This window comes from Mustela lutreola, chromosome 13 (assembly GCF_030435805.1).
Source record: "Mustela lutreola isolate mMusLut2 chromosome 13, mMusLut2.pri, whole genome shotgun sequence".
NCBI classification, from domain to species: Eukaryota; Metazoa; Chordata; class Mammalia; order Carnivora; family Mustelidae; genus Mustela; species Mustela lutreola.
Genome location: NC_081302.1, coordinates 60,012,951 through 60,036,623, shown reverse-complemented (window position 1 = coordinate 60,036,623; position 23,673 = coordinate 60,012,951). Strand labels below are relative to the sequence as shown.

The window sequence follows — 23,673 nt, the reverse complement described above, 5'->3', positions numbered from 1 at the left end:
ACGTATGTAGGAATGATCTTGCTTCGACATCTGTCATTCCACTGACCATGAGGGTGATGACCTCAGTTCTCATGTTTGTATGAAGTGTAAAAAGTAAACTCCTCTTCATGTTTGCTAGAAGGGCATACTGTACAGAAATACTGACAACTCTTGGATTTTTCTGACAAGTTTATGATGAAAATCTCTCAAACAACTCCACTCTTATGCTTTCAGTCCATTTCCATCAGGCAGCCTTCTAACAACCCATCTGCTCCATCAGGCCTCTCTGGAAGGGTGGACTTTGAAACGTGAGCTGAAAGGTTATAATAAAGGGAACATAGAACCTCCCATTATAAACATTCAAACCAGAATAACAAGAATTATGGGCTAAAAATTATTTCCCTGTGAATTGGACTTGTGTAAAATGATTTCTTTAGGCCTAGGAGTAGCCTGGCAAGATGAGAATTCTCATATGCAGAGCTGAGGGCCACCTCTTATTTCGGAGAGGACCATAGGGCCTTCATTGTGATGACATGAATCATGGCTCTCTGTTTTTGATCTGTCTCAACAGCAAGTCTGAGGTTTCTTGCTTGGGTTATAGGGAGAATGGTGAGGCCATCAGCTGGGATGATGAGAGCATGCTCCAGAGCTTAGGAGACAGCTCAAGGTAGAGAAGGAATTCTGTACACAGAATACACAGAGGCTGGAGTTCTGTAAGCCTAACTGAGGAAAGGGAATACAGCAAAATGAGGAAGTTGGAGACAGTGTTTGAACTCATCTTACAGGGAATTAAAATTTCTATTGGTTGGCAGGACTAGGACAGAAGGATCAAACCCCAAATCCCAAAATGCTAGAAGTGGTACAGGCAGCACAACCCAAGTCCATGAAGCAAGCCTGGAGCTGGATTCAATGTCACAATTCTGTGTCTGGAAGGGCGGAGCACTAAAACCAGGATCAACAAACAGAGCCTTGGGGACAAAGAGACAAGGCATGAGAAATAAGACTGGTATACGCCCAGCCAGAGGAATTCCCATATTCCCAGGGGTTTCATTACAAATGGCTTTTTTTTTTTTTTTTGTGGGGGGTGGGGGAAGGATGGAGTCTTATCCGTAAGACCATACAGAATCTATTCTAGTCTTAAAGACCCTAACTTTGGAGCCAGGATTCTGATAGAATCTTAGGGAAAGCTCATATCTAACAGACCAGGGAAGAATCTGAAAAAAGTAGAAATGGACCTAAAAATGAGCAATCTTTAGACTTTTTGACCATGAAGACCACAGCTCCTGCCTCAGGACCAACAGGACTTGTGAATTGCTATGAGAATGGCAGCGGGGCTGGGGGGGTGGGGGGTGCCTGAGTGGCTCAGTGGGTTAAAGCCTCTGCCTTTGGCTTGGGCCATAATACTGGGGTTCTGGGATCGAACCCTGCATCGGGCTCTCTGCTCAGTGGGGAGACTGCTTCCCCCTCTCTGCCTGCCTCTCTGCCTACTTGTGATCTCTGTCTGTCAAATAAATAAATAAAATCTTAAAAAGAAAAAAAAAATAATGGCAGCTGGGGAAGGTTTGGAAGCAGCCTGCCCTCCTCCCTGACTAGGGTGTGGCAAGCATTCAGAGACACTGTCAGCTACGGGTGCTGAAAAACGTCCCTCATCATAGGCAGGGCATGGAATCTAGCAGGTGTGACCACAGATAAGAGGTCATCAAAAAAGATGGTAACAGGTGTTCCCACCAGGAAGTTGAGGGGTGTGAGGGAACCAAAACCAGACCCTAGCAACAGGGACTCCTTGAGCAACTGGAGAGCAAAGGCAGAACTCATGGGGAAGTTTGTCTGTAAGCTCCAAGACTGTGTGGAGCCATGCCACGGTGCAAGGAGAGGGTCAAGATAGGCAAGTCCTGAATCCTGGAGGCCCTGAGTTCTGGAGGTCCTGAGTCCTGACACACTCGATTCTTAAAGGTCCTGAGTTCTGGAGGCTCTGAATCTCAAGGCCTGATCCTAGAGGCCCTGAGTCCTGGAGGCCCTGGTCCTAGAGGCCCTGAGTGCTGGTCCTAGAGGCCCTGAGTCCTGAGATCCCTGAGTCCTGGAAGCTCTGAATCCTGGAAGCCCTGATCTAGAGGCCCTCAGTCCTAGAGGCCCTGTGATTTGGAGGCCCGAGTCTTAGAGGTCCTGGGTTTTGGAGGCTCCAAGTCCCAGAAGCTCCAAGTCTTGGAGAGCCCAAGGGCTTGGGCACAGAGACTCGGGCCAGGGATGCCAAGACTGGGGTCCATTTTCCCTAATGAGGTGGAGACCAAATCTCAGAAAAAAGAGAGATCCCCAACTTTAGAGCAAAGGCACAAAGTCAAGATCAGATCATCCCCCAGGGTAACTGAGTTCCAGAGCTGTTTCTGTTCCTCTACCTGAGATTGGGATTGGTTCTGGGCCCTGGAGGGGACTGGAGGGGAGTGGGAGTGGTCAGTGGCTGACGAACAGCCTCAGTTGCAGGGAGAGGATACCCTACAGAAGCTGGAGCTTTGATTCCAAGAGCATCTTAATCCCTGGAAAGCTTAAGAAAAAAAAAAAATACATGGATACTCTTCCTAGAAGCCTCACCCAGCTACCAGCCACAGGCTAAAAGCAGGTCAGCTCAGTTCCAAAATTCCATTTAGCTCAACACTTTCTCTTGAGAACCCTTTAAAACATGTTGGTTGTTCTTTCCTGCCCATATCAAATACAACTGACCACATCACACTTCAACATTTTGGACTATTTTTAAAAAAAGAAAAAGAAATCACTTGCTGTATGTGGCTATAAAAATCAGCCAGACCAATTAAGTATGTGACAGGAAGCTGAGAAATACATGAAGAGGTAAATTCTAGGAAATAAACTGGCAGTGTAATTTCCACTGCCTTGGTGGGAGAGGAGTACACAGCTTCCTCGACTGAAAAGGAGCCGGGAACAAAGAAAGAATTAAGGCTTTGTCTCCCACAGCTTTACTGGTGACCAAACAAGACAGAGGAAACAGTGAGAAGCCACGGGAGACAGGGATTCCGTATTTCAGTTAGGAAGAAAACCACATGTGTTGCGTGGTAAGAATCTGCTGTAGATGAATAGCTTCCATGGATGTTTGGGAGGTCTTCATGGTCAGAGCAAAGCCGCAACTGTCCAAAATGTCACAGAGATATTTTCAAGTGAATTTAGAAAAATACCTTTTTTTTTTTTTAAATAATCCATTTTTGACAGGGCCCAAGGATCCGCTGTCACAGAGTACCTTCCCCTATGCCCCCCACTCCTCCACCGCCCCCATCAGCTCCAACTGGGACTGTGCGCCCACAGGTGTACTCAACTTCAGTGCTGACATATGGGCCCGGGACTTGTCTCAGAACCTGAAGACTGAGGCACTCAGACACACCGACAGACACATGCCCCAGGGAGCAGAGAGAGATAAGCATTACGCAACCGCAACCGGAGGCTGTGAAATTGAGATAAACCGGTGAAGAATCAAGAATCTTCTGGAGAATAAAGTTCAGTGCCCCAGGCATCATCTTTACGAAGAATTCATGATGGGATTTTTCTAAGCCATCAGCACCAACACAAGAGAGCTATAGAACCGCCTGCCAGCAGCCTCCCACATTACCACTAGGTGACTTTTGGGTCCTCCGTTTGGCCACTGTCTCTGGGACTACTAACTCCCACAGTGAAAATCCTTTCATCAAGTTAACATCAGGCCCTTGGGTGTCTGATTTCATCAGCTGCCCTCACTTAAAGATACCCGCCTTTGCCAGACCTGCCTGAGGGTTCTGGGAAAGCTCACGTCCTCCATCAGTGACAAATGAGCAGCATTCAAAATAAGCAGCAGACAGCCCGTACTGTGTTTACTCTGTGGTCCGCACTCTGCAGAGCTCCTTCTGTGTGTTAACTCAGGTAGTCCCCAGATATCCCTAGATAATCTGAATTGGTTATTTTATAGATGAGGAAAATTAAAGTGCAAAGATATGGAATAGCTTATGTGCCCAAGTTCACTTGTCGCTTAGTGGTGGGATGGGGCTTAAACCCCGCTCCAGCCCTTTGTCACAAAGCTCTTCTGTCTCTCTCTGCACAGCAAATACTGGGTCCTGTGTACCTGACAAGGAAGAAAATACAACCTTAGAGCTGAAGGACCCGCCAGAGTGGTGAATAAACCAGAAACGTAGTAGACAAAGCCAGGTGAAAACGGCCATCAGAATGAAATGCTGTAGGGAACAGCCTTGGGGAACAAGAGCGTTTTTAAGGTACTAAGGGGAACGGCTGGCTAAGGAGAGGGGCCAGGGGTTCCAGACAGAGGACCAGGCTGTGTGAAGACTGGTTGCTGTGAGCGCAGGGCAAGTCTGGGGAACAGCAAGTGATAACAACCTAGGGGAAGCATGAAAGGGAGGATGAGTTGGGCAGAGGGTGGTTTGAGAGTGACCTACATCCACACAAAGGAGTTGGGGTTTTATTCTGGGGGCCATAAGAGCCACTGAATTGCAGAAAGCAGATGCATATTTTTAGAAGGGTGATATTGGCAGCAGGTGGAGGACAGCTGGGAAGGAGGCAAGCCTAGGTTCAGAGAGACTGCAAGGGATTGTCCAGGGCAGAGGGGGTGGACATCTGGATGGGACTGAGAGACATGAAGAAACATGAGAGGTGGCCAGAGTTGAGGATGGACCAGTTATGGAATGTCAAGGAAAGTGGGGGCGGGGAGGGGAATCTTCTCAGGTCTTTGCTGGGAGAAGGGTGCCTTCCACTAATAAAAAGGACATAAGAAGATGCTGTTTTATAAATTGAAAAAATTAAAAAAAAAAAAAAAAGAAGATGCTGTTTTCGGGTTGGGGCATGGGAGGGGTGGAGAGGATCAGTTCAACTAGGGACATTTTGAATATTAGGCTTTTGTGACACATGTAAATGAACTGTCCCCTTGCGTCTAGAGCTGGGGTGGAGGGGTTAAGAGAGCTTGCTGAGTTTGTGGTTCATCAGCACTTATGGTGACTAAAGCCAGAAAAGCTGAATGACCTCCCACAGGGGCATGAGAACAGAGAAGGAAAGAGGCCCAGAGATAAGACCTTGGGGTGAGGGGTGGGGGTGGGGGAATCACCAATTAAGAGCCAGGCAGAGAACAGGAGCCTAGAAAGATGGCTGAGAAAGGCTGGCCTCAAACCCAAACCAAAAGAGATGAATCAAGAATGCAGTGTCAAGGAGACCAGGAGAAAGACTGGTGGAAGGAGCAGGAGGTCGGTGGGAATTAAAAGTCTCAGGGGACTCGGCAATAAGAAGTTTTCAGTGACCAGAGGGGTCGGGTGAAAGCCCAAGGCCAGGGGCAGCAGTGACTGCTGAGCTGGGAGAGGACCCTTTCCAGTTCTGCGGCTGTGAAGGGCATGTTGCTGGAGGAACATTCTGAGTCTGGGAGGGAAGCTGCAAGTATTCTCTTCTCTGGAGACACTTTGACTGTGACCCTTAGCCACACTCCCTCCTGTGACTTGGGTCTCCTCCTCTCTTCTTTTTTCCTTCTCTCTTCCAACTTCATCCACCTGAACCTCTAGGCTAGAATGTACTCTGTACCTGAAGGCTAGCGGGCCCAAGCGACTCCCAACCTTCCCGCTTTTCCAGCTGCGTAACTCTTCTCTCCGCCCTTCGGCTTCCTCACCTTCAAAGTGAGGCTAAACAAGAAAGCCTGTAGGGTTGTTCTGAGTTGTAAAGGAAAGAATATGCTTACTCCACACAGCGAGGGGTCAACCCAATGCCAGTGTTCTCTTCTACCTAATTCTGCGACCTACTGGAATTTTTGTTTTTGCTTGTCCTCTCACTCTTAAATTCCTGAACTCCCGGCTCACTGTTGTCATTTCTTCTCATTGTCCTCTTTTTAACTTACAGCAGTAGCTGCCCTGCCCCATCCCCACCACCTCATGAGAGCCACCTGTGCATCACAGGGGACTAGGATAAGGTCATCTGTTTCTATTCAACAGTTGGTTCTATTGCCCTTTCTCTATTGAGAAAGTTCTCTATTGAGAAGTCTATTGCTTCCTTCTCAGCTACTCTAGGATTTGCTCCTCAGGTCTTATCAGTGAAACCTCCATTCTTCTCTTTCTTCTGTGGTCCCGAGTCCTTGTGGTTTTCCATTTTGTGACTGTTCAGCCCTTCTGAATCCACTGTTAGTTCTTCTTTACCCAATTGTGGACCCCACTGAACTCCCACCAGGGTCCTCAGTTCACCTCTCTCTATAAACCCCCAAGAACTCACCCACCATGGAGACCTTACCCCATCTCTGCCCCCGACTCCCCGATGTCGCTTACCTATGAAAATACCATATTTTCATCTTATAATTTTTTAAAAATATTTTATTTATTTATTTGACAGACAGAGATCACAAGTAGGTAGAGAGGCAGGCAGAGAGAGAGGAGGAAGCAGGCTCCCTGCTGAGCAGAGATCCCGATGCAGGGCTCAGTCCCAGGACTCTGGGATCATGACCTGAGCCGAAGGCAGAGGCTTTAACCCACTGAGCCACCCAGGCGCCCTCATCTTATAATTTACAAAGACTTTTTTTTTCTCCATTACCTCATTTGCTCCACTTGGCTACCTTTTGAGATAGGCTGAGTTGGCATTTTTATCTCAGTTCTAAAAATAAAGAAAAAGAGCTCTGAGACCTAGAAAATTTAAGTGGTTTTTCCTGAATTCTAACCTAAGCCTTGGTCCAGTATTCCTAGTTGTCTAGAGGATAGCCTTATTTGGAGATTCTGCCTCTACCTCAGATCTTACTTGGGTCCATCCTTCCTCTCAAATCAATCCCACTCAGCTGGTGTTAGGGACTGAACATGAGCCCCTGACATTTACATCGTGAAGCTCCAAACTCCAATGGGACTGTATTTGGAGATAAGAATTTCATGGGGGTGATTAAGGTTAAATGAGGTGATACGGTAGAGTTTTTATCCAATAGGACTAGTGTCCTAGGAGAAGAAACACATTCTGCCATGTGAGAAGACATAGCCAGATGGTGGCCACCTACAAGCCAAGAGGAAAGGTCTCAGAATAAAACCCATCTTATCAGCATCTTGATCTTGGACTTCCAGCCTCTAGAACTGTGAGAAATAAATTTCTGTTCTTTAAACCACTCAGTCTGTGGTATTTCGTTATGGCAGCTGGAGTGGAGCTAGATGGCTGGTGACCATTTGAGGGATGTTTTCTTTCATTTTTCTCTTTCTTTAATATCTCACATCCAATCAGTTGACAGAGTTATCACCATCATTTTTGTATGACATGCCTTGAATTCTATCCCTCCTCTTCATGTCAAAGTCACCACTGTAACCCTGAGTTTTGTTAGCTGATGCCTAGAAACCATTAGCCTCTCCTGACCTGTAAACCACTGCGAGATTAAACCAGTCAAAACATTGCAGACCCGTGGGATTTGATGGTCCAGGTGAATTCTCGGCCCCATCAGACCTCTCCTTCTCCTCCCCACTGATGTCTCTATTCTCCCCCTAAGTTCTCCACAGTGTGAGGTTTCTGCTTTAATAACCACGCTGCTGTTCACTACTCTCCCCTAACAATAATGCTCTTCGTTTTCTCCAACAACTTTAGTTAAAAACTTCGATTTGAGCCCCCAGAGCTACTGCATACTGTAGAGTGGCAAATAGGACATTCTTTTTATATCTCACAGAAATATTCAGAGGAGGGAGTTGGGCTAAGGTCATGGAGCCAGATCTGGCGTTTACCAGCTCGGGGATTCTTTGCAAGTGATGTAACTTCTCTGCGCCTCTCTTTCCTTGTCTGTAAACGGCACAATGAGTGTGACGTATTTCACACTGTCTGAGCCCTCCACGATGTTAACTATTATGATTAAACTTCAAAATTGGGGTCTAGAGAAATGATTTAAAAGGTGACAAGGCTTTCAGGGCATTAGTAGAAATATAAAAGCAAGGCTGAGAGATGATTTGATTCAAAAAAAATAAATAAATATGGTGTCTGTGCTGCGGGAAAACAGCAGAGAGCGGCGGGTGTGGGCAGAGATCCCAGGTGTGAGCGCCGGCTCTTTCACTCACAAGGGTTGTGATCTTGGGCAAGTCACTTCATGCCCTTGAGCCTCCACTCCCCCATTAAAATGGGGGCAGGGATGATACTAGTCGCTCCCTCACAGGGCTGCTGTAAGGATGATGGGCGATGACACATGAATGGCACGCAGACCAGGGCTGGGATGAGAGATAGCACCGTGTGGGAGTCGTTGTTGCTTCGAAGGATCACAGACTGAGAGCCCCTGAAATTGGGCGGAGAGGATGCAATCCTCTGGATCAGAAGATTCTGCATGTTTGACCCTCGAAACCCCAAAGGCCCCAGAATGCTGAACTGACACATCCCCCCAAACAGGAAAGTATCATCGAGCGCTGATTCTGGGAATGCGAGACTGCTAGCCTAGCCCTTTCTTGAAACTGGCCCCAAATGCTATGGCAGACACGTAAAGCTTCGTACACTTTCTTGCCTCCTCAGAACAGTCTTGTACTTTCCAATTTTTTCCCAAAGGGATCAAGTAAATTAAGTTTTAGAGACCAAAACAGAACTGAGAACAAAAAGAGCTGCGATTACGACATCTTTTGAATGAAGCGCTGAGCTGGTCCCCAGGCCTCCAGAATAAATGGGGGACGGGGAGGAGGAGTGACCCACACAGGGCCCCGTTCCCTTGGAGTCAGCACGCTGGAGCATTCTGCTGCTCCCATCCTTGCTTGGCCCTGTCTCTCCGGAAGTGCCTCAGAGTGCCCCACAGCGCAAGCCACTTCCCGAAGCACCAGGCTACGCCGCTTTGCCTTCCAAAAGCCACTCACTTCCCCAGGCCTCATAGCCCAGAAGTCAACACTTTGGCCCCGATCTGCTGCTGTAAACCAGTAAATGCTGAATAGTATTTATGGCTCTGCAATTCCCTGAAGAGGAAATTCTCTAATTCGTTTTCTCTCTACTGCAGAAAGTCTCTTTAACAGCTCTGGGGCCAGAGGGATTTTTCAGCCGGAGTCCTAGGACTTGGTAACTCACCCTGAAGGGAGTTTCTGCTTCGTGGCCAATGCAGAGTTTCACTGTCTAGTTTCCATCCTCCAGTTAGGACTCCGCGTTTGGAAGCCGCAAAGCTCACAGAGCCCTGTCCTCCCAGATTCCACCGACCTGTGCCTGGCTCGCCCTGGAGCTCGGCAGCCCCAAAATTCAACGTGTGGTTGTTCATAGCATTGCTGCCGGCTTCTGGAGTAGCTTGAAACCCCTGAGCTTGAACCCCGGATCTGGCCCATTTCCCATCTAGGGGAAGACCTGAGCAAGCCCTTACCGCGAGGGTGGGAAGGCTTTCACCAGCATTCATTGCCATAGGGCCAAAGAGGATCTCTGTGGGCTCCCCAGTGCGCTGAGCACATTCTCCCCTGTAATCGTCTGATGCAAGTGGTTTCTTTTGTAACCAGACTTTCCAGCCCCCATCGCCATCTCTCCTCAGATCCTTCAGCCGACCGCCAGGATTGGCAAGGAGGAGACAGCCCATCAGTCCATCTCCCTGACCCACCTGCTGACTAAATTCCAGGATGTCCCGAGAAAGTTCAGAAACCCCAAGAATAAATTCTGCATTTCGTTAATTTGGTTTCTTGTTTTATCTCTAAAGACCAGATCCCTTATTGCATTAAGTTTGCTAATTAGAACATTTTCTTAAAGTCACAGCAGCTGGGTTGTCAGCTTTCCGGTGATTTTGTCCAGCTGCTGATCCCCATGAGCCCCTCAGTTTACACCTGCCTTTCTCGAGTTCTAGCACTTTTCCCAACTCCTGGGAGCTCAAGGAAGCCACCAGGGCCTTCCTGGCCTGGGCTCTGCCTAAAGTTGGGCCTTCTTGAAATATTGACAGTTGAGCCCAGTTTGGGGATGGGACTGGACACGCAGCACCGACTTCTTCCCCCAAAAGGAGAACTTAGCTCAGACCCCAGAATGCGTAGTAAAATGACATCCACCACCACAAATGCACATGTACAGATGGAAGAAGAGGCACCTTGAGAACATGTTTATTGCCAGAGCCGCCGTTAGGGCAAAGATCTGCAGGGATGAAAAGTGGCTTTTCAAAAGCATCAGAGGTCAGGTATCAGCATCAGATTTATGGGTTAGCAATATTTGCCTTCTTTCTACCCTTTGCTAACAAGTTTTTCTCCACTGTTGGCTTGTTTGCTTTTCTCCTCTTGTTTGTTCATTCTCCCTGTGAAGCTTCTTTCTGGATAATTTTTCTGTGCAAAAAGGTGCTGATGGATTTGGGGCATATTTGGGGATAAATGCCCCCTTAAAATTGGGCTTTTTTCCACAATTTCATCCTTTCTTGTGTATCTTGAGGGTACAAATGCTTCCAAAGAACAATTTACCCTCAGGGGAAGAAGCAGGCGCTGAACCTTAGTAGAAGGTCGGCATCCATGCACGTGAGGGATCTCTCTTCTGCCCCCAAGAGTCAGATGCACGGCATTATCTCTGACATCCTACTTCCCACCTCTGTCTTCTTAATCTCCTTGTTTCATTCTCTAATGTTCTCCAAATCGAGCTTTTCTTCCAATTTCTTCCTAACCAGCAACACTCGGCCACAACAACAAACAAAGACAAGCTGAACGCAGGGAACTGAGAGAGTAAAGACTGCTCTGAGCTCCTTAAAGATATGGCTTCATTTTCTTTAGGCATTATTTTGACTAAATGCTGTCTTTTCTCTGGCTCTTATCACTTTTCAGCTCTTGTTTGTTAATGAAACATATGAACCCATGACACTGATTATGGATTTAATTTTATAAAACCATCTCAATGATTTTTTTTTTTTTTTGTCCCCTAGTGTTCTTCACCGGTGTATCTGGGAAGACCGACCATATCTGGGACTAACCCAGTCTCTGACCTCAGGAAGGCCGCAGGGCCACTCTGTGTCTGCCTCCGATCTCCTCCAGTCTTCTCATTGCAAAGACAGAATAAAGATGGAAGGTCAGCAAGTATCATCTCAGAAGCCATCACGCAACACAGTCCAATAAGTTCCTAGGAACTGCCAGCATCAGGACTATCCTTGTTCACAATCAAAGTGACAAAGTTTAATCAAATTAAAACTGTCTCTCTCTCTTCCCTCCTACCAAGGCACTTCATATTCTGCCATTAAATTCAAATTATAGAGCCAAGAAATTATTTACAGAGGTCACTTATTAAGCACCCCTTGTTTCCTGAAATGATACAGAGACATCGTGATATCATAGAAAATCTGTACATCACAACAGGAGCCAAATCCTAGCTCTACCCCCTTGCTAACTGCATGGTCATTAGCAAGTACTCAACTTCTGGGACTTCTCCAGAAGACAAAGGAGGCGACACAGGCAGAAGCCTCCAGCACAGCCGCACTGAGCCTGGCACTCACACACGGTCCATGCGTTAGCATGCTAGATGCCACCCTGTCTGTTGCCGTGGGAAGCAGAGCCTGAGAACTTCTGGGTATGCCAGCTCTAGGACACCTGCCTAGGAGAGTAAGAAACAAAAGGAGAAGGAGAGAATGTTTCAGTATCTCTGGAAAAATGGAAAGCCAGGGGAATTGTCCTGAATGGTGCCCTAGGAAGCAGCAAGTAGCATGGGCCTGTGAGCATCTGTAACATAAAGAGGAGAGAGTACGGAACAAAAGCAAACCAAGGGCTTTCCTCCTTCCCCGGGGCAGACCTGGCCTCATTACCCGCCCATCTCCACCCGCACCTCTCTCTTCTGTCCCAGGGACCAGATGATGGTGGGCCCAGTACAGGTTGTCGTCTTCCACCTGCACAAAGGACACACAGTCTCCTGTTTCACTCCAGCTATGCTCAGCCCATTCTCTACACGGTGGCTAGAGTGACCTTTCCAAAATGCATACCTGACCATATGACTTCTGCTTAAAACCCACTATCACATCAGAATGAAGTTCAACTCCAAGAATATCACAATGTGGACTTGTCAACCAGCATATTCTCTCCCCACAACTTGCCTCACTAAAACCCATTCTAGCTTCACGGAACTTATTTCAATGCCCTAAACACACCTGGCTCTCTCTTGCTTATTCACTCTGAGCTCCAGCTCCTCTGGCCATCTCTGACCCAACCTCAGATTTCTTTCTAGACATCACTTCTTCCAGAAAAAGACTTCTCTGACCCCTCCACGTCTTGGCCGGCTGCTGCCCCAGCCCCACCTGGCCCCGCAGGGCCATGGGCTTCCTGTCCCAGCACTTCCTCCTCAGAGCCACCATAGTTCCTGTGTATCCTCACCCCCCAGGCTGTTCACCACTGATGGCAGGCATGGGGTCTCACCGGTCTACTACTGTATCCTCAGGCTCTGGCACAGCTTGTGGCCCATAAATGTGCTCCAGTGAATCATCCCTGAGTGAGCTACGGATGGTATTATTCACCTCCCCCATTTTATCTCTCACAATAAATATCTTCCGAGGGAGAAAAAAAATGCCCAGTAGTCTTTTGTAGCAAAATGATGTTTGCATATTTTCCCTCACACACTTACTGTTTCTAAAAGTCAAATATAGGTTCTAGGGACAAGAATACGGAATCAATGGTACTGAGGGTAATGGGGTGTCGACAGAAAGGACCCAAGTGGTACTCTGTGCTGAACACTGTAGAAAGGGACACTATTGATATATCTGAAGGTTGACGGTTGTTTTTCTCACTCTGTGCCAAATGAGTTCCTGGTAGGGATTTGTCTGCTACGAGTTAACAAGGAAAACTGCCTTCAATTCTCTCAGAGAATTTATAAGAGAATAAAATTATTGTCATGGTAAAACACAAAATAAAAAGAAACTGACTTCCTTTAAAGAATCTGCGATGCCCCCACGTCCCCTGCAGACAATCCCATCTCCTATCCTGGAGTCGCAAACAAGGTAAAATGCTATCTCCACTGCCTCAGAGGAGGACCCTTGTGTGGGACTCAGTTTTTCTTTAGTGATAAAAAAAAATTCTTATTTCTACAACGCACAATAAAGGTATGTGGACTGGATCCTTTTAAATTCTTCCAGCTTAACCTTGAAGCCTCTAGAGCAAAGAGGCTCTGCTCTCCGCTCTTCCCGCTTTCCCTCCACTTCTTCTTCTCTCCGTCCCGTCCCTGGCCTGTCCTCCCTCCCTTCTCCTCTTCTCTTCCTTCTTGTTCTCCTTCAAATCGGCTCCCCCCTTTCCTCAAAACCTCTCTTCAAAACACTAGCGATTCAAAAAGCTTCCTTTCCTGACCCTCTCTTCCTAAGGACACTTCCACCTTTGGGATTCTTTGGTTCCAACTCACTACTCCAGGTTCCATTACTTGCTTTGTGAGACGCATCAGCCCACACCACCACCAAGTCATCAGTCCAATGGGAGAAGTTTTCCTTCAAATATGGCCAGACATTGCACCATCTTCTCCACGGAGGAGTTAATATAAAAAAGTTAATAGGTTCAACAGAGATAAACATAAGCTGTTATCTAACTTGCACATTGATCGGTGACTTAGTTTATTTATACCTTTCCATCTATTCTTTCTTTCTTTTTTTTTTTTTAAGATTTTATTTATTTATTTGACAGAGAGATCACAAGTAGGCCAAGAGGCAGGCAGAGAGAGAAAGGGGGAAGCAGGCTCCCTGCTGAGCAGAGAGCCTGATGCGGGGCTCGATCCCAGGACCCTGGGATCATGATCTGAGCCGAAGGCAGAGGCTTTAACCCACTGAGCCACCCAGGCACCCCCTTTCCATCTATTCTGAGTGGAGCCCATGTGCTAGGTTGCCTGCAAGGACTCCATCCTCAAGCATTCTTGGTCAGCAGAGGAACCAAGACCTGCACATAAGGAACTCCGGGACAAGGAAGGCAGTGGTCAGTGCCCCGAGAAAAATCACAGACACAGGGCTGGAGGTTCTGATAATTTGATAAGGCGCTATGACAAAGCTGAGCAACCCAGAATGCTTGCCTTTCTCTGCAGCATCCCACTTGTATTAAGGAGAGCCCCCTGGGTAACAGTATGGGCCCTTGCTTGGCTTTTATCTTCCAGGCTTAATCCTGGGAAGATTAGTGTGCCTCAGATGTCTGGTGTGTAAGACAAACTTGGAAAATGGGAGTCCCTGAGTCTGGAATACGTATGAGATACTGAAAATGCCCAAAGTGATCCTGACATATCACAATGAGCACGTTGCAAAAAGATGTTATTTTCTTCCAGAACAGGTGTTGTTTATGTTGTGTTGTATCCCTTAAGACCCCAGGCCGGTAGGAAGTCAGAATACTAACAGATGCTGGGCATAATTTTGATTCATTTGGAGCATTCTGGAGCCCCAGCCTCTCTAACTTTTAACCAATGGACTGGAAACAAATCCATCTCTTTAAAGCATTAGTAAATTGGAATTCATAAGTAGATTCTCATCACAAGGGTTTATGTGGTTAAGGTGGATGATAGAAATTTCTAGAGGTTTGGGGGTGCCTGGGTGGCTCAATCAATTAAGCATCTGTCTCCCTTCAGCTCAGGTCATGACCCCGGGGTCCTGGGACGGAGCCTTGGGGTCCTGGGATAGAGCCCTGTGATGCACTCCCTGTTCAGCCAAGAGTCTGCCTCTCCCCCTGCCTCCTGTGCGCACGTATGCTCTCTCTCTCTCTCACTTTCTCTCTCTCAAATAAATAAACAAAGTCTTTAAAAATATTTCTAGAGGTTTCGTTCATTTTAGGTTTCCCACAAATTACTTCTGCATTATTAATACAGTATTCAAAGAGAGACTTGGGTGGCGTGCCTGAAATTGTACCTCTCCTTCCCTTAATATGTATTGATCTCAGATATGTGACAGAGACAGGAAAATATTTGAAATGACCTAGGTATAAATGACAGGTCTCATAATGCCGGCCACCCATTAGAATGACCTGAGAAATTTTTAAAAAACAAACAAACAAACAAACAAACAAAACCAGAACAAAAACTACTACAGATGATTGGCTTATCGCCAATCAATTATTCTAGGGATACTTTTTAAATTCCTCAGAATCAGGTGATTCTGGCTGAATGTGTAGCTAAACCAGATTCAGGGTCCAAAGGGGTGATAAACAGATAAACACATACAGTCTCAAACATGCCTTACCTCTCATTTAACCCCCGGGGTAAGCCACTGACACATTCTCAAATTTAACCTCCTCTCTCCGCCGGTCAAAAAAAAAAAAACCTCCTGTCCTCCGAATGGGAAAAAATACATTTTTTAAAATAAAATAGCCCAGTCTATGAAAGACAGGAAAGGTGCTATCTGGTCAAAATCAGGGGAATCCTTGAGTGAGGTGTGGCAAGTCTCAATGCAACAGTACCCAGCAATTTAAAATTATGATTATGAAGAATTTACAGCAATGCAGAAACAGTTCATGCTCTAAGGGGGAAAAAAATGAGCATCAAGTAATCCATGCTGTATGGACACAACTGTGGAAATCATCCTGAAATTATATGCAGACATGCAAAAAAAGAATGGAAAGAAATACCGCCCAGATGTCAATAAAGACTAGCTCAGTGGTGGTTTTACTTTCTTCTCCTTATTTGTACTTTCCCAGTATCTTTTAATCGGCTATGTATATGGTAGGAAAAAAAATTTACAATGGAACAAAATTAATGTACTTTTCAGAAAGCATGCTATCAGCAACTTCTAATACTCAGTAACAAATTAACAAAACAAAGATTAAAAATGCTCACCCGAAGGTTCCTGTGTTCCCGCTGTCTTCTCTCTGTCTCCTCTACTCCTCCTGCTTTCCTCCTCCAAGTAATTCGGCTTGCTGACTTAAAAGTGAAAACAGCAAATTTATTTTATAAAAATTTCAGCTAACATCTAGAGAATAAGGAACTTGGGTCAGCTGGTCTCTCAGGGCTTTATAGCACTTGGTGTGGGGGTTGGTCTGGCTTCCTTCTTAAGAAGGGGAATTCTTCCAGTTAGAGACTACACATCTAAAAGGAAGAAGCCTGGATTAACCCTGTCACTCTGATGCCTGTTTTTATTAGCATCTTTCATAATAGATCAAGGGAATGTGATGGGCTAGACGCAGGGCTGTTAAATAGCTATTAGATCTCCTAAATGTTTTTTGTTTCCATGACAATAGTAACAGCAAAGCTGCCTTATCCACCTTATATATACAGCTCTACAGAGCTGTTTAGAGCACTTCCCACCCAGTCTTGCTTTTCCAGCTTACTTGCTCCTGGGCAGAGGCCTTCCTCCATTCTGCTGCAAATGCTCTGTTGGAGGTCACCCATAACCTCACTGCTCAGTTAAAAGGTCCTTGCTTCGTCCTCATCTTCCTTACCAAGCTCATTGTGCAATTACAGCCACTTTCTTGAAACTTTTTCTGTTTTGTTTCTCTGACTCTTCCCATTCTTTTTGTACCCCTTGGGCTGCTGCTTCTTACCTTCCTTATGTTTTTCTTCTACTCCTTTCCTAAAGGTGAGTTTGCCCCAGAAGTCTGTCTTCTCACCTCTTCCTACCATCTTCTCTTGCTTTTATTTATATTGTCCGCTTCCATGGATACGTTTAACATGGCCCCTCCCAAGCATACACTCCCCCATCTACCCCATCTAATCAAATGGCTCCACAGTGATTCAGCCAGTCATTCTATCTGCAAGCCTAGAAGTCATTCTTAACTCCTTTCTTTCTCCCACAACCAATATCCAAACCAACCAACTCTATTTATTCTACCTGCAAAATGTGTCCTAAATCCTAAAGAGAAATGCATAAGAGAATTTCTCTTATGCTAAGAGAAATAAATTACAAGATTTAATCCCCTTTAAAATCTTCTTCATCATATCTTGGACAGAATGTTGCAGTAACATTAAGCAAGAACTAAGAGACTTCCAAATTGGAAAGAAAGAAGGAAAACTATGTCTGTTTACAAATGATGTAATGTTTTATGTAGAAAACCCTAAAGATTCCACACACAAAAAAAACTGTTGGAACTAATAAACAAATTCATCAGTTGCAGGATACAAAATTAACACACAAAAATCAGTTGCATCTCTATATACTAACAATGGACAATTCGAAAGAAAATTTTAAACAATTCTAATTACAATAGCATCAAGAAGAACAAGTAAAAACAAGACTTGGGAATTAGCTAAGGAGACGATAGACTTATACACTGAAAACTACAAAACATTGCTGAAAGTAATTAAAGAAGACATAAAAAATGGAAAGATATCCCATGTTCACGGTTTGGAAGACTTAATATTATTAAGACATCAATACTACCCAAATCAATCTACAAATGCAATACAATCTTTCAAAATCATAATGATGTTTTTCTCAGACATAGAAATGTCTAATCTTAAAATTTATATGAAATCTAAAGGGACTCCCAAATAGTCAAAAACAGTCTTGAAAAAGAACAAAGTTAGAGGAACGTTACTTCCTGATTTCAAGACTTACTACAACACACAGTAATCAAAACAATATAATCTTGGCATAGAGTTAGATAGATAGACTAATGAAGTAGAATAGAGAACCCAGAAATAAACTCTCACATATATGTTCTAATAACTTTTGATGAGCGTGCCAAGACCATTTATGGGAAAAGGAACGTTTTGAACAAATAAGTTCTGGAAAAACTGGATATCCACATGCAAATGATTGAAGCTGGACCCTTACCTATTACCATACACAAGAAAATTACAAAATGGATCAAAGACTTAAACATAAGAGCTAAAACTATCAAAAAAAGAAAATATAGGGGAAAGCTTCATGGATTTTGTGACGATTTGTTGAATATGACACAGGCTTTAAAAGAAAAAATAGGCAAATTTGACTTCATCAAAACTGTAAACTTTTGGGCATCAAAGGACACATAAATAGAGTTAAAAAGGCATTCCACAAAATGGTAGAGAATATTTGCAAAACACAGATCTGATAAGGGATTAATATCCAGAGTAAAAACAGAACTCCCCAAACTCAACAACACAAAAACTAACAACCCAATTTAAAAATAAGCAAAGGACTTGAATAGAAATTTCTCCAAAGAAAATATACAAATGGCCAATAAGCACATGAAAAGATACACATCACTAATCATTACAGAAATGCAAGTCAAAACCACAGTAAGATACTACCTCCTATCCATTAAGATGACCATTACCAAAAAAGAAAAAGAAAAAGAAAATAACAAGTGTTGACAAGGATGTGAAGAAATTGGACTCTTGTGCATCGCTGGTAGGATGTGTGTGGTTTCACAAAAAAAATTTTAAATAGAAGTATACCCCATATGGTCGGGTAATTCCACTTCTGAGTATATACCCCCCAAAGAATTGAGGCATCTACTGCATACCCAGGAACATTTGAAGAGCTATTTGTACATTCATATTCATAGTAGCATTATTCACAATAACCAAAAGGTGGAAGCAACCCAAGTGTCCATTGATGGGTGAATAGATAAACAGAATATACTATATACATACCATGGAATATTATTCTTTAGTAAAAGGAAGGAAATTCTGCTCCCTGCTCAGCAGGGAGTCTGCTTCTCCCTCCCTGGCTCATACTCTCTCTTTCTCTCTCACATGTGCACACACACACACACACACACACGAGCAAAAATAAATAAATAAATAATCTTTTAAAAAAGGAAGGAAATTCTGGCACATGCTGCAACACAGATGAACCTTGAAGACATTATGCTAAGAGAAATAAATCACAAAAAGACAAAAACTGTGCGATTGTACTTAGATGAGGTATCTAAAGTAGTCAAATTTGAGAGCCTGGCCCAGCAAGATGGCACTAACTGCATTGTTGCTCCTGTTCTGCAAGCTGCTGACTCTGGCTGGGCTCCCAAGAGGCTCTTCAGCCAGATCAATTATACATTCAAAAGCTACCACATGATAGACCTGACTGGCTGAGAGTTGGACTGATCTTGGCCACCTCCATCTTCTTGTGGGTCTCTCTCATCAAACAACATGATGAAGATGTTTTAGTTTATCAGAGAAGAAATGGTTGGAATAAACAATTGAAATACTAATGTGATATGCTCCAAATAGTGATTATACCATTTCCTTTGGATCCACCAATGTGCTGGGTCATAAATGTGACAGAAAAAGTGATATGTGAATGGATGTCAAGTCAGCATTTGTGTTTTGCACCATCAAAATGAAAAAATACAAATACTCTTGTATTCTTAAAAGTTAATAAATTAAAGTTAAAAAAATAAAGTAGTCAAATTCATAGAGACAGGAAGTAGAAGTTGGTTGCCAGAAGCTAAATGAAGGGGGAAATGAGTTATATAATGGGTACTTAATGAGATTCAGCTTTATAAGATGAAAAAGTTTTGGAGATGGATAGTGATTGCACAACAATGTGAATGGATTTGACGTCACTGAGCAGTACATATAAAAATGGTAAATTTTAGGTTATGCATACTTAACCACATTTTTAAAAATAAGAAATTTTTAAAATAAATTGAAAAAACCTTTAATAAAAGAATGCTGTCTAACAACTTACCTAATTGTTTTCCCATTTCCCCTTTTGTTATCCTACCGTCAAGTTTTTTTTTTTAAGATTTTATTTATTTATTTGACAGACAGAGATCACAAGTAGGCAGAGACACAGGCAGAGAGGAGGCAGAGGGGAGGAAGCAGGCCCCCCACCGAGCAGACAGCCCGATGTGGGCTTGATCCCGGGACCCTGAGATCATGACCTGAGCCAAAGGCAGAGGCTTAACCCACTGAGCCACCCAGGCGCCCCCTACCGTCAAGTTTTTTAAGAGTAAATCAAATCATGGCGGTCTCCTGCTCAGAATTTTGTAATGATTTCCCAAAATTCTCAGAATAAAAATCCTTATAGTCAAAAAAAAAAAAAAAATCCTTCTAGTCTACAAAGACCTGACCTATTGGCCGGTCCTACATGTCTGTACAACTTCATCTCTCTCCCTGAGGACTTTCCTGCTGCTGTTCCAGGCACCTGTGCCAAAATGTTCATGCCCTCTGACTCCCTCACTACATTTGGGTTTCTGCTTAAATGCCACTGACTCAAAAATGACTTTCTCAATCTCCCTTTTCTTTATTTTTTTTAAAGACTTTATTTATTTATTTATTTGAGAGAGAGAGACAGAACAAGCCCATGGAAGGGGCAGAGGGAGAGAGAGAGAGAAGTAGACTCCCTGCTGAGCAAGGAGCCTGATGTGGGGCTCCATCTGAACACCCAGAGATCATGACCTGAGCGGAAGGCAAATGGCTAACTGACTGAGCCACCCAGGCACCCCTCCTGATCTCCATTTCTAAAAGACCGCCGGCCCAACACACACTCTATCCCCACCTTAACCTGCTTTATTGTGCTTTACAGTGTTCATCACCATCACTACTTCTTTAACATATGTGTTTGTAAATTGTTGAGCTCCTATAATGTTTGTGCAGACTTCAACTTCCTGGGGTTCTGGCCCCCTCAGATGTCTGCAGGTGCCTGTGTCCTGGTCCCTCCCCCCTTGGCTCCCTCTCGCATTATTAAGAGCCCCACACTTAGGACTGTGGACACTCCACCTTTTTTTGTCCACATCCCTGCCACTGCAAATGGCTGCCCTTGGCCACTGCTAGGACAAGACAGCTCCACAAATTGTACGTTCCGACACATTTGGGGAGGTGAGCATGCAGCCCTTAGGGATATTTGGCTGGTGAATTCTCAGGTATCCTGAGCACACCACAGACAGCAAAGTTGGGGGAGGTTAGCTCCACAGACTCCCCGCAGCCTTGGGACAGAAAGGGCTGGAGGAGGACCAGATTGGGGTCCTCCAAAGCATGCCCCCCCGGGGCAGTGGTTCCTCGTGCCTATGTAGGAGTAGTCTGCCTTCATGGACCCACTCCAGCCTCCCTCTCATGTCACATTTCCTGCTCATGGCTCTCTTGTTCCCTTCCCATGCGCCAAACTGAACTGTTTATTTATCTCCCAGAATAAAAAGCACTGTTCTGGAGCCCAGGCGTGGCACAAAATGATAAAGGAGTTTAGTTGTATTGAATAGAAAACAGCAAATGCTTCCTTTGTCATTGAGACTTGTAAATTTTACTATTATGTGACGGGGTGTGGGCCTATTCTTATTTATTTTGAGGGGCATTCTCTGAACCTCCTGAATTTTGATGCTCGTTCCCTTTGCCATATTGGGGAAATTCTCCCCAATAATTCTCTCCAGTATACCTTCTGCTCCCCTCTCACTTTCTTCTTCTTCTGGAATCCCAATTATTCTAATGTTGTTTCGTCTTATGGTGTCACTTATTTCTCGAATTCTCCCCTCGTGGTCCAGTAGCTGTTTGTCCCTCTTTTGATCAGCTTCTTTATTCTCTGTCATTTGGTCTTCTATATCACTAATTCTTTCTTCTGCCTCATTTATCCTAGCAGTGAGAGCCTCCATTTTTGATTGCACCTCATTAATAGCTTTTTTGATTTCAACTTGGTTAGATTTTAGTTCTTTTATTTCTCCAGAAAGGGCTTTTATATCTCTCGAGAGGGTTTCTCTAATATCTTCCATGCCTTTTTCGAGCCCGGCTAGAACCTTGAGAATTGTCATTCTGAACTCTAGATCTGACATATTACCGATGTCTGTATTGATTAGGTCCCTAGCCTTCGGTACTGCCTCTTGTTCTTTTTTTTGTGGTGAATTTTTACGTCTTGTCATTTTGTCCAGATAAGAGTAAATGAAGGGGCAAGTAAAATACTAAAAGGGTGGCAACAACCCCAGGAAAATATGCCTTAGCCAAATTAGAAGAGATCCAAAATCGTGAGTGGGGAGAAAGGGGATAAAAAGAGGTTCAAAAAGGAAGAAAGAAAAAAGAAAAAAAAAAAAAAAAAAAAAAAAAAAAAAAAAAAAAAAAGAAAAGAATTTTTTTTTTAAAAAAGAAAACACCTAAGAAAAATGTAAAAAAATATATATATATATTAGATAAACTAGTAAAAAATCGTTAAAAAAGAAAAAGGTAACAGTTAAAAAAAAAAAAAAAAATTTTACCCGAAGGCGAGAAAAAAAAAAAAAAAAAAATGAAAAAGAAAAAATTAAATTAACTGCAAGACTAAAAAAAATCACAGGAAAAAAGCCATGAGTTCCGTGCTTGGCTTTCTCCTCCTCTGGAATTCTGCTGCTCTCCTTGGTATTGAAACCGCACTCCTTGGTAGGTGAGCTTGGTCTCGGCTGGATTTCTTGTTGATCTTCTGGGGGAGGGGCCTGTTGTAGTGATTTTCAAGTGTCTTTGCCCCAGGCGGAATTACACCGCCCTTACCCGGGGCCGGGGTGAGTAATCCGCTCGGGTTTGCTTTCAGGAGCTTTTGTTCCCTGAGCGCTTTCCGTAGAGTTCCAGAGGACGGGAATACAAATGGCGGCCTCCTGGTCTCCGGCCCGGAGGAGCCGAGAGCCCAGGGCCCCACTCCTCAGTGCGCCCTCAGAGAACAGCGCCCAGTTACTCCCGTCTGCCTGACCTCCGGCTGCGCTCCGAGCTCACCGAGCCTGCGACCGGTTCAAGGTAACACGGAGCTGCGAGCTTACTGTCGGCTCTGTCTCTGTAGCCGGCTTTCCCGTTCCAATACCCGCAAGCTCTGCGACACTCAGACACCCCCGATCCTTCTGTGACCCTGCGGGACCTGAGGCCACGCTGACCCCGCGTGGGCTTCGCTCCGGTTTAGCCTCTGGAGCGATGTCCCTCCGCGGAACAGACTTTTAAAAGTCCTGATTTTGTGCGCGGTTGCTCCGCCGCTTGCCGGGAGCCGGCCCCTCCCCCCGGGGTCTATCTTCCCGTCGCTTTGGATTCACTTCTCCGCCGGTCCTACCTTTCAGAAAGTGGTTGTTTTTCTGTTTCCAGAATTGCTGTTCTTCTTCTCTTCGATCTGCCGATGGAGTTTCAGGTGTTTGCAATCTTTAGATAAGCTATCTAGCTGATCTCCGGCTAGCTGAAGCAGTCTCAGCTTGCTACTTCTCCGCCATCTTGACTCCTCTCCTTAAAAAAATTTTTTTAGAGATTTTATTTATTTAAGAAAGTGAGAGAGCATGCACGAGTGGGGGGGGGAGGGGCAGAGGAAGGAGGAGAAGCAGGCTCCCTTTGAATGGGGAGCCAGATGTGGGACTCAATCCCAGGGCCTTGGGATCATGACCAGATCCAAAGGCAGACGCTAAAGTGACTGAGAGCAATGCTTCCTTAAAAATAAACGTGGAAGCCTTTGTTTCATGTGTTTATACTTTGTTCACTGGACCTTTAACAGACCTCACAAATTATCACGCTTCATCTAAAGACGCAGAGGCTCGGACCTGCTAAGGAGCTCAGTGCTGACACGAGCAGCCCCAGAACCCAAGGCGGCGTCCTGAAAAGCTGCAAACAGTTCTCCGGGCCCACCTGTCTGACTCCACTCCACCAGTGTCCTCTGCCAGCCCAAAGGCTGCAGAAAAGACATGCTGTCTTGGACTACACCTCACCCTACGTCTCCTAGAACCCAGGAAACTGCTGATTCTAGCACCCGGCCCCATCCCCCACCCCCCTTCACCATGGCCTGGGGTAGTAGCTGGAATGGCAAATCCTTCCTCATCCCATCTGTAGGTCCCGCAGGTGACAAAAATCTTGAAACTTGGAGAGAGAAAAAAAAAAAAAGTCCTTCCTCAAAAGCTCTGGGCTGCTGCTGCTGTGAATATGAAAAGGAAAAGAGGTTTCTAGAACCACTGTATGAATGTCCCAGAGCTCTCCAGGATGGCTGTGGATAGGGCAGTGTGGTGAGGTGACCTTGACACCACAGAACCCGGGGTTACAGCA

At 44.9% G+C, this 23,673-nt stretch overlaps 1 protein-coding gene across 3 annotated transcripts in view; it reads right to left on the bottom strand.

Annotated features, from left to right (window-relative positions):
* Positions 1-23,673, bottom strand: part of CYSLTR2 (cysteinyl leukotriene receptor 2) — a 40,877-nt gene that overhangs the window by 11,346 nt on the left and 5,858 nt on the right. The window contains exons 1-2 of one of the 3 annotated variants that reach the window (XR_009347040.1): positions 15,625-15,805; positions 6,523-6,582 (exon numbers count right to left, since the gene is read on the bottom strand). The gene's annotated coding sequence lies outside the window, so the exon portion shown is untranslated. Of the gene's footprint in view, positions 1-6,522; positions 6,583-10,797; positions 11,443-15,624; positions 15,806-23,673 lie in introns of those variants that run through there. The other 2 variants (XR_009347041.1, XM_059144486.1) reach the window with 2 other exon arrangements.